The following is an 11703-nucleotide window of genomic DNA, read 5'->3' as shown; positions in this document are numbered from 1 at the left end:
CCAGACGACAGTTTGGGCACCAACCATACGTGCCAGCCCCAATAAAGTTAACCACCCTCACGTCTAAGTGGCCGCTCTGGGGTCACCTTAAACAAGGCCATTAGCAAACCCACAGAGCAGGGAAGGATGGGAGTTAATTAGTTTTATGACTAAAGCCCTTAAATAAAATTAAATAGGCAAGTTCAAGTTCAAGTATGTTTATTGAGATAAGCAATAAATACATCTCAAAGGGATAGAGTAGCTTAGGCTATTTCTACCCCCCTGATTAAAATAGGCAGGATAGTACTAAACTGCTGAAAGAACAGTTTAGTACTGCTAAACTTCCCAAACTGCCCAACAAGAATGTGATTTCAATATTACAGCTGTAATTGTATTGTTCAATAAATCACTGAACTATATGTTTAAACAGATCTCTCACCCTGTCCATGGAGGACAGAAGAAAATGTATATATGCTGGTTAGCATTGTAAATATCTGGCCACGTCTGTGGTCGAAAATACTTAAAAAAAAAAAAACATGCACGTCCACCAACTGCTGTAATATATAATAATTACAGTAGCCATTAATTAATTACAAATATATACCATGCCCAATATTGGTATATCAGATCAATTAGGAAGTCAATTAAAAAATATACATATTCAGAGCATACCAATTAACAAAAATTGATTATAATCTTTTTTCAGTTTAACCCTTTTATCATTAATAATTAAAATAATTAGGCCTAGTTTGTTCAGTAATCTGGGCTATCTTATCTTGAGGTTATCTTGAGATGATTTCGGGGCTTTAGTGTCCCCGCGGCCCGGTCCTCGACCAGGCCTCCACCCCCAGGAAGCAGCCCGTGACAGCTGACTAACTCCCAGGTACCTATTTACTGCTAGGTAACAGGGGCATTCCGGGTGAAAGAAACTTTGCCCATTTGTTTCTGCCTCGTGCGGGAATCGAACCCGCGCCACAGAATTACGAGTCCTGCGCGCTATCCACCAGGCTACGAGGCCCCTAACTAGTTAGTTAAAATAACTCTGTCCGATTTGTTGCCTTAAATCAGCTGGTTTAAGTGGTTAATTAGCATAGTTTGACAGTTTCTGCAAGGTGAAATTGGTGGCTAAAATTCCCAGAATTAACCTCACAGTCCTTCATACTACAACCCTCCATCCTATAACTCTCCATCCTACAACCCCCCGTCCTACAACACGACATCCTACAATCCCCCGCCCTACAACCCCCTCCAACCTACAGCCTACTATCTTACTTAACCTAAAATCCTACAACCTACCATTCTATAACCCTCTATACTACAGCCCACCATCCTACAACCCAACATCGTACATCCCAGCATCCTACAACCCTTCAATCTACAACTCAACATCCAACAGCCAATCCTCGTATAACCCTCCATCTTACAGCACTCCATCCTACAACCCATCATCAATGAGCCTCCCAATATGCAAACCAATAGTATACATCCTTTCATCATACAACGGACGAAGTTCAGGGGTACCATATACAGGAGATACAGGAGCAACGGATGAGGTACAGGAGCAACGGATGAGGTACAGGAGCAACGGATGAGGTACACGGCCAACGGATGAGGTATACGGCCAACGGATGAGGTATACGGCCAACGGATGAGGTATACGACCAACGGATGAGAGAAAAGGGGCAACAGTTGACGTAGAGCCGTTGACGAGACGTGAGACGTAGCTTGGGAGGGGCAGAGGAAGGGGACTACAGGTGATCTTCCAACCTCTCAAGACAACATTAAAGAGAATTCAGCACTTCATAACACCAAACTTTCCTCTGGGGGTTAATATAACAAAAGGTTAATTAACCTCAGCAGCATGCACTACACTAGCCAAAGTTAGAACAGTATTCAGAATGTTAGAATAATGTTAGAACAGCATTCAGAATGTTAAAACAATGTTAGAACAGCATTCAGAATGTTAAAACAATGTTAGAACTAACATTCAGAATGTTAGAATAATGTTAGAGCTAACATTCTGAATGTTAGAATAATGTTAGAGCTAACATTCTGAATGTTAGAACAGCATTCAGAATGTTAAAACAATGTTAGAACTAACATTCAGAATGTTAAAACAATGTTAGAACTAACATTCAGAATGTTAGAATAATGTTAGAGCTAACATTCTGAATGTTAGAACAGCATTCAGAATGTTAAAACAATGTTAGAACTAACATTCAGAATGTTAGAATAATGTTAGAGCTAACATTCTGAATGTTAGAACAGCATTCAGAGAGCTAAATAAGGACACATTTAGTGCCAGGTAGACCGTTTATGAGACTAGGCCTAGTACGCCGACCCATCGTGGAACCCCACCTAAAGAAACATACAGGGAAGCTACAGAAAAGATTCAGAAGTTTAAGACGTGGTTCGTCCCAGAATTCCAAGGGATGGGATATGAAGGGAGACTGAAAGAACTAAACCTGACGACACTAAAAAAAAAAAAAGGAGAGGAGACATGACAGTGATGTATAAAATACTTTGGGGGTTTGAAAGTGGAAATAGAGGAAATGTTCACAAAGAATACCATTAGAACAAGAGGGCATGGGTGGCAGCTTGAGTCTCAGATAAGTCTTAGAGATGTTAAAAAGATTTCATTTAGCGTAATAAAAGAAAATGGAATGAACGAAATTAGCAGATTACAGACGCAAACACCATTTCATAATTTTAAAAGTAGATATGATGGGGAAATAGGCAAAGAATCATTGCTTTATACAACCGGCAACAAGAAAAGCGGGGTCCAAGAGCTAATGCTTGATCCTGCAGGCACAAATAGGTGAGTACACCCACGTAACCAAAGTCCCACCCCCCAAACAACCACCCCACACAACCCCCCACACCCACAGGCACATACAGTAAGGGGGGGGGGATTGACAAAGACAGAAGCAATGATCAAATTAAGGAACAGTAGAACGAGAGGACATAAGCTGGGGAAGTCGTCGAATCCAATTCGTTACACAGTTTTAAATATGAATATGATGGTGGAAAGGCGGGACTGATGAGCAGATGCTCGACCCTGCAAGCACCACTAGGCAAGTACACACACACACACACACACACACACACACACACACACACACACACACACACACACAATCATTTCAATCTTGACAAGACAATTCTCTGCTAAATGACAGCAACATCCTAACTTTTAAACACACACACACACACACATTAATATATATATTATATATATATATATATATATATATATATATATATATATATATATATATATATATATATATATATGAGCAAAAGTGCAGCATTTATATACCTGACCTCATAACCACTTCACTAACCTCAGTAAACTAGGCAATTAAGCCCACATTAAAACACTGCATTTTCTCAATTATATCTTAATGTCTTCCTTGGGTATGTCGAGGTATTTATCACCTTGGTAATTGGACGACGGTTGTTACAGGGTAGAGGCTACGATACCTTAGTTCAACCCCCCCCCTTCACCTACACTGTCAAGGGTATGAGGACCCCCCCCCCCCACACCGACACTGTCAAGAGTATAAGGGTCCCCCTCACCGACACTGTCAAGGGTATAAGGGTCCCCCTCACCGACACTGTCAAGGGTATAAGGGTCCCCCTCACCGACACTGTCAAGGGTATAAGGGTCCCCTCTCACCGACACTGTCAAGGGTATAAGGGTCCCCCTCACCGACACTGTCAAGGGTATAAGGGCCTCCCTCACCGACACTGTCAAGGGTATACGGGTCCCCCTCACCGACACTGTCAAGGGTATAAGGGTCCCCTCTCACCGACACTGTCAAGGGTATAAGGGTCCCCTCTCACCGACACTGTCAAGGGTATAAGGGTCCCCTCTCACCGACACTGTCAAGGGTCTACGGGTCCCCCCTCACCGACACTGTCAAGGGTATACGGGTCCCCCCTCACCGACACTGTCAAGGGTATAAGGGTCCCCCTTCACCGACACTGTCAAGGGTATAAGGGTCCCCCCTTCACCTACACTGTCAAGGGTATAAGGGTCCCCCTTCACCGACACTGTCAAGGGTATAAGGGTCCTCCTTCACCGACACTGTCAAGGGTATAAGGGTCCCCCCTTCACCTACACTGTCAAGGGTCCCCCTTCACCGACACTGTCAAGGGTATAAGGGTCCTCCTTCACCGACACTGTCAAGGGTATAAGGGTCCCCCCTTCACCTACACTGTCAAGGGTATAAGGGTCCCCCTTCACCTACACAGTCAAGGAGTATAAGGGTCCCCCCCTCACCGACACTGTCAAGGGTATACGGGTCCCCCCTCACCGACACTGTCAAGGGTATACGGGTCCCCTCTCACCGACACTGTCAAGGGCATAAGGGTCCCCCTCACCGACACTGTCAAGGGTATACGGGTCCCCCTCACCGACACTGTCAAGGGTATACGGGTCCCCCCTCACCGACACTGTCAAGGGTATACGGGTCCCCCTCACCGACACTGTCAAGGGTATACGGGTCCCCCCCTCACCGACACTGTCAAGGGTATACGGGTCCCCCTCACCGACACTGTCAAGGGTATACGGGTCCCCCTCTCACCGACACTGTCAAGGGTATACGGGTCCCCCCTCACCGACACTGTCAAGGGTATACGGGTCCCCTCTCACCGACACTGTCAAGGGTATACGGGTCCCCCCCTCACCGACACTGTCAAGGGTATAAGGGTCCCCTCTCACCGACACTGTCAAGGGTATACGGGTCCCCCCTCACCGACACTGTCAAGGGTATACGGGTCCCCCCTCACCGAAACTGTCAAGGGTATACGGGTCCCCCCTCACCGACACTGTCAAGGGTATAAGGGTCCCCTCTCACCGACACTGTCAAGTGTATACGGGTCCCCCCTCACCGACACTGTCAAGGGTATAAGGGTCCCCCCTCACCGACACTGTCAAGGGTATACGGGTCCCCCCTCACCGACACTGTCAAGGGTATAAGGGTCCCCCCTCACCGACACTGTCAAGGGTATACGGGTCCCCCCTCACCGACACTGTCAAGGGTATAAGGGTCCCCCTCACCAACACTGTCAAGGGGTATAAGGGTCCCCTCTCACCGACACTGTCAAGGGGTATAAGGGTCCCCCCTCACCGACACTGTCAAGGGTATACGGGTCCCCCCTCACCGACACTGTCAAGGGTATACAGGTCCCCCCTCACCGACACTGTCAAGGGTATACGGGTCCCCCCTCACCGACACTGTCAAGGGTATACGGGTCCCCCCTCACCGACACTGTCAAGGGTATACGGGTTCCCCCTCACCGACACTGTCAAGGGTATACGGGTCCCCCTCACCGACACTGTCAAGGGTATACGGGTCCCCCCTCACCGACACTGTCAAGGGTATACGGGTCCCCCTCACCGACACTGTCAAGGGTATACGGGTCCCCCTCACCGACACTGTCAAGGGTATACGGGTCCCCCCTCACCGACACTGTCAAGGGTATACGGGTCCCCCTCACCGACACTGTCAAGGGTATACGGGTCCCCCTCACCGACACTGTCAAGGGTATACGGGTCCCCCCTCACCGACACTGTCAAGGGTATAAGGACCCCCCTATCCTCTCCTATTAGCACTTACCGACCTGTGACTACGCCAACGGGAGGTTTAGCTCTCTATGTCCCGCCAACAGGCCCTGTTGTACCTGTTGCCTCATACCGTTTGGGAGTAACTGAGCTGTTAATTATATACCCGAGTTAAACATCTTCCTTATGTTCACTGTTTGTGGAGGAGGTGAGAGGGAAGGAGGAATAAGGGAGGAGGAAAGGAGGAAGAAGGGAAGGAGGAAGAAGGGAAGGAGGAGACACAAAGAGAAAGGGATGGATGGAAGGAAAGAGGGAGTGGAAGAAAGGGGAAGTTAGTAAGAAAGGTAGGAAGAAGACCGGGAAGGAGGGAGGACGGGAAGGAGGGAGGACGGGAAGGAGGGAGGACGGGAAGGAGGGAGGACGGGAAGGAGGGAGGACGGGAAGGAGGGAGGACGGGAAGGAGGGAGGACGGGAAGGAGGGAGGACGGGAAGGAGGGAGGACGGGAAGGAAGGAGGAAGGAAAATAAGGGAGAGAGAGCATAAGAACAATTAAGAAAACAACAGAAGACCTTCTGGCCCTTGGGTCACGTGACGTCACCTCATCCTCCTTGTTAAACAAGTACCTGCTGCAACTATTGACCCAAACATCACAGCAACAAAGTTATCGCTAATAACCTTACTCAATAACGGGCTCACCATAGCCCGTGCTACATGGACATTAAGTTCTGAGTAGCTGAATCTTAAACACAGCCCGTCCTCCAAACAAAGATCCAAAAGTGATTCCATCCACCCGCCCAACCCCCTGTTTATGAATGAAAAGCGGTTTACACACGACTCACAACTGCTGACGTTCGAACATATCCGGAACAAGTGCTTCACTGACGAATTTTGTTCGAACCACAACGCTGTAAATGCTTCACCCACGTACTACAAATACAGATAATCGCCAACAGAACCTAAACACCTAACCTAACCTATGCCTATATATACACAATATGCTAATATATTATAATATTAATTTATACTTGAGAAAATTCCCGTTTTGAATAAACAGTATGTTAAAATTTATGAATGCGTCTGTGGGGTTGACCGCTGGATGTAATGGACTTGAGTCGAGGACGGGTTGCTTAAACAACAAGAACATCCCGCTAACTTGAATTCATTTTCCCTCGGTCGCTGACAATGTTGAGGTGATCAACGAAACACGTCTCTCGTGGCGCCAGGCCATACTATAACACTAAAATGACTTCTGAAAAATCAACTTTTCATCTTGGAAGTTAAGTGAAGAAAAACCATAAGAAATATAGACAAGATTCGTGTTAGAATTAATGATCTAACCATTACTGTTATATTCATATTAACACACACAACCTATATTATATTATATATTTTAGTATTATTTTTTTCCTACCAAAGACGTGGCCACACATTTACAATGCTAAGAAGCATATATACATTTTCTTCTATCCTCCATGGACAGGGTGAGAGATGTGTTAAACATATAGTTCAAGGGTTTATTGAACACTCAACCACAGAAGGTGATTCGGTGCTTTTAAAATGCTAAGCTAACCTACATACGTAAATACATAGATACACAGATTTACGTATGCCCTACATAAAGTGTTAGATGTGTCTTTTACATAGTGTCATTAATGTGCATTTACAAAGGTGAAATGTAATTCTGATCAGCTTCCATATATACTTTATACACATATACAGACACACACAAACACACACACATATGTACACATACATATATATATATACATACATTAAATATATATATATATATATATATATATACATTCGAAATTTTTATTTAGTTATTTAGTGGACAAATTAGGTGGACAATGATGTAGGTAACCCCGACTCTCAGAATCATTCACAAACACATTTTTACCATCAACCCCGACATAATTTCTCCCTCCCCCCCCCCCCCCCCCCCCCCCCCGTGGGTAATTTGGGTGGACAAAAGGGGAATGGGTGTGAGAATGGGAGGAGGGGGGGGGGGAGGAGGGGGAAGGTCTCGCGTATCTGGCCTACAATGTGGAGGCGTAGAGCACCTCCCTTCAAAGGGAACGTTTAGTGTCATCCTCAACTCCTGGGAAGGGACCAGCACCAGTGAAAAGGTTTTATTCCTCTGCCTGGGGCCTTGATCACTTTCTCACGGGTGTGTGTGTGTGTGTGTGTGTGTGTGTGTGTGTGTGTGTGTGTGTGTGTGTGTGTGTGTGTGTGTGTGTGTGTGGTGTGTGTGTGTGTGTGTGGTGTGTATGTGTGTGTGTGTGTGTGTGTGTGTGTGTGTGTGTGTGTGTGTGTGTGTGTGTGGTGTGTGTGTGTGTGTGTGTGTGTGTGTGTGTGTGTGTGTGTGTGAGTGTGTGTGTGTGTGTACGTGTGTGTGTGTGTGTGTGAGTGTGGTGTGTGTGTGTGTGGTGTGTGTGTGTGTGTGTGTGTGTGGTGTGTGTGTGGTGTGTGTGTGTGTGTGTGTGTGTGTGTGTGTGTGTGTGTGTGTGTGTGTGTGTGTGGTGTGTGTGTGTGTGTGTGTGGTGTGTGTGTGTGTGCGCGTGTGTGTGTGTGTGTGTGTGTGTGCGCGCGCGTGTGTGTGTGTGTGTGTGTGTGTGTGTGTGTGTGTGTGTGTGTGTGTGTGTGTGTGTGTGTGTGTGTGTGTGTGTGTGTGTGTGTGTGTGTGTGTGTACTCACCTAGTTGTGCTTGCGGGGGTTGAGCTCTGGTTCTTTCGGCTCGCCTCTCAACTGTTAATCATATGATGTACAGGTTCCTGAGCCTATTGGGCTCAATCATATCTACATTTGAAACTGTGTATGGAGTCAGCCTCCACCACATCACTTCCTAATGCATTCCATTTACTAACTACTCTGACACTGATAAAATTATTTCTAATGTCTCTGTTGCTCATTTGGCTACTCAGTTTCCACCTGTCCCCCCCTAGTGCGAGTACCATCAGTGTTAAATAAGCTGCCTTTATCTATCATGTCAATTCCCTTGAGAATTTTGTATGTGGTAATCATGTCTTTCCAAACTCTTCTGTCGTCCAGCAATGTGAGGTTTAGTTCTCGTAGTCTCTCTTTATAGCTCATACCTCACAGCTCGGGTAGTAGACTGGTAGCATACCTCTGAACTTTCTCAAATTGTTCCCTACACATATCTTCGTTACTTTGCATTTGCTCGGGTTAAACTCTAACAGCCATTTGTTGGACCATTCCTTTAGTTTGTCTAGGTCATCTTCTAGCCTCATGCTGTCCTCATCTGTCTTAATCCTCCTCATAATTTTGGCATCATCAGCAAACATTGAGAGGAATGAGTTTATATCGACTTGAAGATCGTTTACATATATCAGAAACAGGATAGGTCTGAATATAAAACCCTGTGGGATTCCGCAGGTGACATTACGGCATTCTGGTCTCACCCCTCACAGTAACTCTGCTTCCTGTTGCTTAGGTACTCTCTTATCAACTGGATCACCCTACTAGTTACTCCTGCCTGTTTCTCCAACTTATGCACCAGCCTCTGATTGGGGTAGTGTGTCACAGGCTTTCTGACAGTCCAAGAAAATGCAGTCTGCCCACCCTTCTCATTCTTGCTTATCTTTGTCACCTAGTCGTAGAATTAGATTAGAGCTGTGAGTCAAGTTTTACCCTCCCTGAATCCATGTTGGTGGTGTGACACAAAGTCCTTAGTCTCCAGATGTGTTACTAAGTTCTTTCTCACGATCTCCATCACCTTTGGTATACCAGTTAGGGACACTAGATAGTAGTTCGTGTCTCTTGCCTCTCACCCTTTGTGTATATTGGGACTACATTAGCCGTCTTCCATGTCTGGTAGGTCTGCTGTTTCTAGTGACTTATTATACACCATTGAGGGTGGCAAGCAAAGTACTTCTGCACACTCTTTTAGTATCCACGATGAGATTCCATCTGGTCCAACAGCCTTTCAGACGTCCAGGTTAAACAGGTGCTTCTTAACCTCATCTTTGGTAATTTTGAACCCTTTCAAGGCTGCCGGGTTAATTGCCAGCGCTCTTAGTTCAGAGACGTCTCCTCATACTATTGTGAAGACCTTCTGGAGGTCTTCACAAGGCCTGTGTGTGTGTGTGTGTGTGTGTGTGTGTGTGTGTGTGTGTGTGTGTGTGTGTGTGTGTGTGTGTGTGTGTGTGTGTGTGTGTGAGGGGGAGGGGGAGGGGGGGGTGGCGTTTGTAACCAATGATTGGCGCTTGTAATGATTGTGTCGAGACATTATGCCCATTATTTAATCACAAAAATATACACCAGAAGAGATCACACAAACAAGTTACTAAACAAAATACAGCAAAATACAATAAAGCTCACTCCGCCTGCACCACCGTCACCACCACCGTCACCACCACCGTCACCACCACCACCTCCGTCACCACCACCGTCACCACCACCACCTCCGTCACCACCACCGTCACCACCACCGTCACCACCACCGTCACCACCACCGTCACCACCACCACCGTCACCACCACCGTCACCACCACACAAGTAATGTACACAAATGCAGCAGCAATTACCAATAAAGGGGTAGAATTACAGGAAAGAGTGGCAGCAGAACCACCACACATGATCGCGATAACGGACACGAAACTGACGAGTGCTATACATGTAACGTTTATAACAATGTGTAACACTGGACTTTGAAAAGATGGCGTACAAAAAATACATATCGATATACGAGATATATAATATTAGCTCAAACCACAATTTACACTGGAACAGCCCATCGCAGGAACCCATGGGAGCCAGTAACTGGACACCCGGCGCATTTGGAACAATAGATAGAGGATAGAACACTGGAGATAGATATGCCAAGGCTATCTATACCAGGACCCCTCAGGTGGTTGGTTCTTAGCTCCCACAAACCTATCTATGGTATATCTTGAGGTTATCTTGAGATGATTTCGGGGCTTTAGTGTCCCCGCGGCCCGGTCCTCGACCAGGCCTCCACCCCCAGGAAGCAGCCCGTGACAGCTGACTAACACCCAGGTTCCTATTTTACTGCTAGGTAACAGGGGCATAGGGTGAAAGAAACTCTGCCCATTGTTTCTCGCCGACGCCTGGGATCGAACCCAGGACCACAGGATCACAAGTCCCGCGTGCTGTCTGCTCGGCCGACCGGCTCCGGTATTCTAAGTTAATGAATTAAGTTATTTTTTCATAATTACTTTACGAGATGAAGCCCCCGAATACACAGTCACCCTGAGCGCTATGAGGAGTGATTGTGTGGGAGATTTCTGATTGTAACTCCTTAGGAACCCGATGGTTAATTACCTTACTAGTGACGGCAGATATATATATATATATTATTACTTTAAATATCTTATAGCTGGAGGTTCACAGGTAATAAGTCAAAGGTCAACTAGGCTCGGAGACACATGCCACTAGAATGACTACTGATTGATTATTAACTTGACTCTGATTTATTCAGTATCACTTGCACATACTATAGAAATTCCAAAGGATGGATGAGTGGATGATGAGTGGATGAACAGTACCTTCAACTCTTCAGGTTTCCCCCCAGTGTTCCCCCCTGGGTCCTTCTTCCCCAGTGATAGACCGGGGGCCAGATTCACGAAGCAGTTACGCAAGCACTTACGAACGTGTACATCTTTCCTCAATCTTTGACGGTTTTGTTTACATTTATTAAACAGTTTACAAGCATGAAAACTTCCCAATCAACTGTTGTTATTGTTATAAACAGCCTCCTGGTGCTTCGGAGCTCATTAACTGTTTAATAATTGTAAACAAAGCCGCCAAAGATTGAGAAAAGATGTACAGGTTCGTAGGTGCTTGCGTAACTGCTTCGTGAATCTGGCCCCGGGGCTCCACCCACCTGGTCACAACCACGCGGATATGAGAGGCAGGACATACAAGGCCTCCACCAGCTGGAAGAGCGAGTGTCAGCTTGTTGGGGGGGAAAACCTGTAGACACGTCGATATGTTGTTGACAAGGTAGCTTGTAGAATGTTGCTCTTACTTATAAGAGACCATATGGCTCTTATCTACGTAGCCTACACAACAGTTGATTGACTGTTGAGAGGCGGGACCAAACAGCCAGAGCTCAACCCCCGCAAGCACAACTAAACAAGTACATCCACTACTAACTCCTCCAGGTATTTCCT

Source organism: Procambarus clarkii, chromosome 41 (genome assembly GCF_040958095.1).
Source record: "Procambarus clarkii isolate CNS0578487 chromosome 41, FALCON_Pclarkii_2.0, whole genome shotgun sequence".
NCBI lineage: Eukaryota > Metazoa > Arthropoda > Malacostraca > Decapoda > Cambaridae > Procambarus > Procambarus clarkii.
This window is presented reverse-complemented; position numbering follows the sequence as displayed.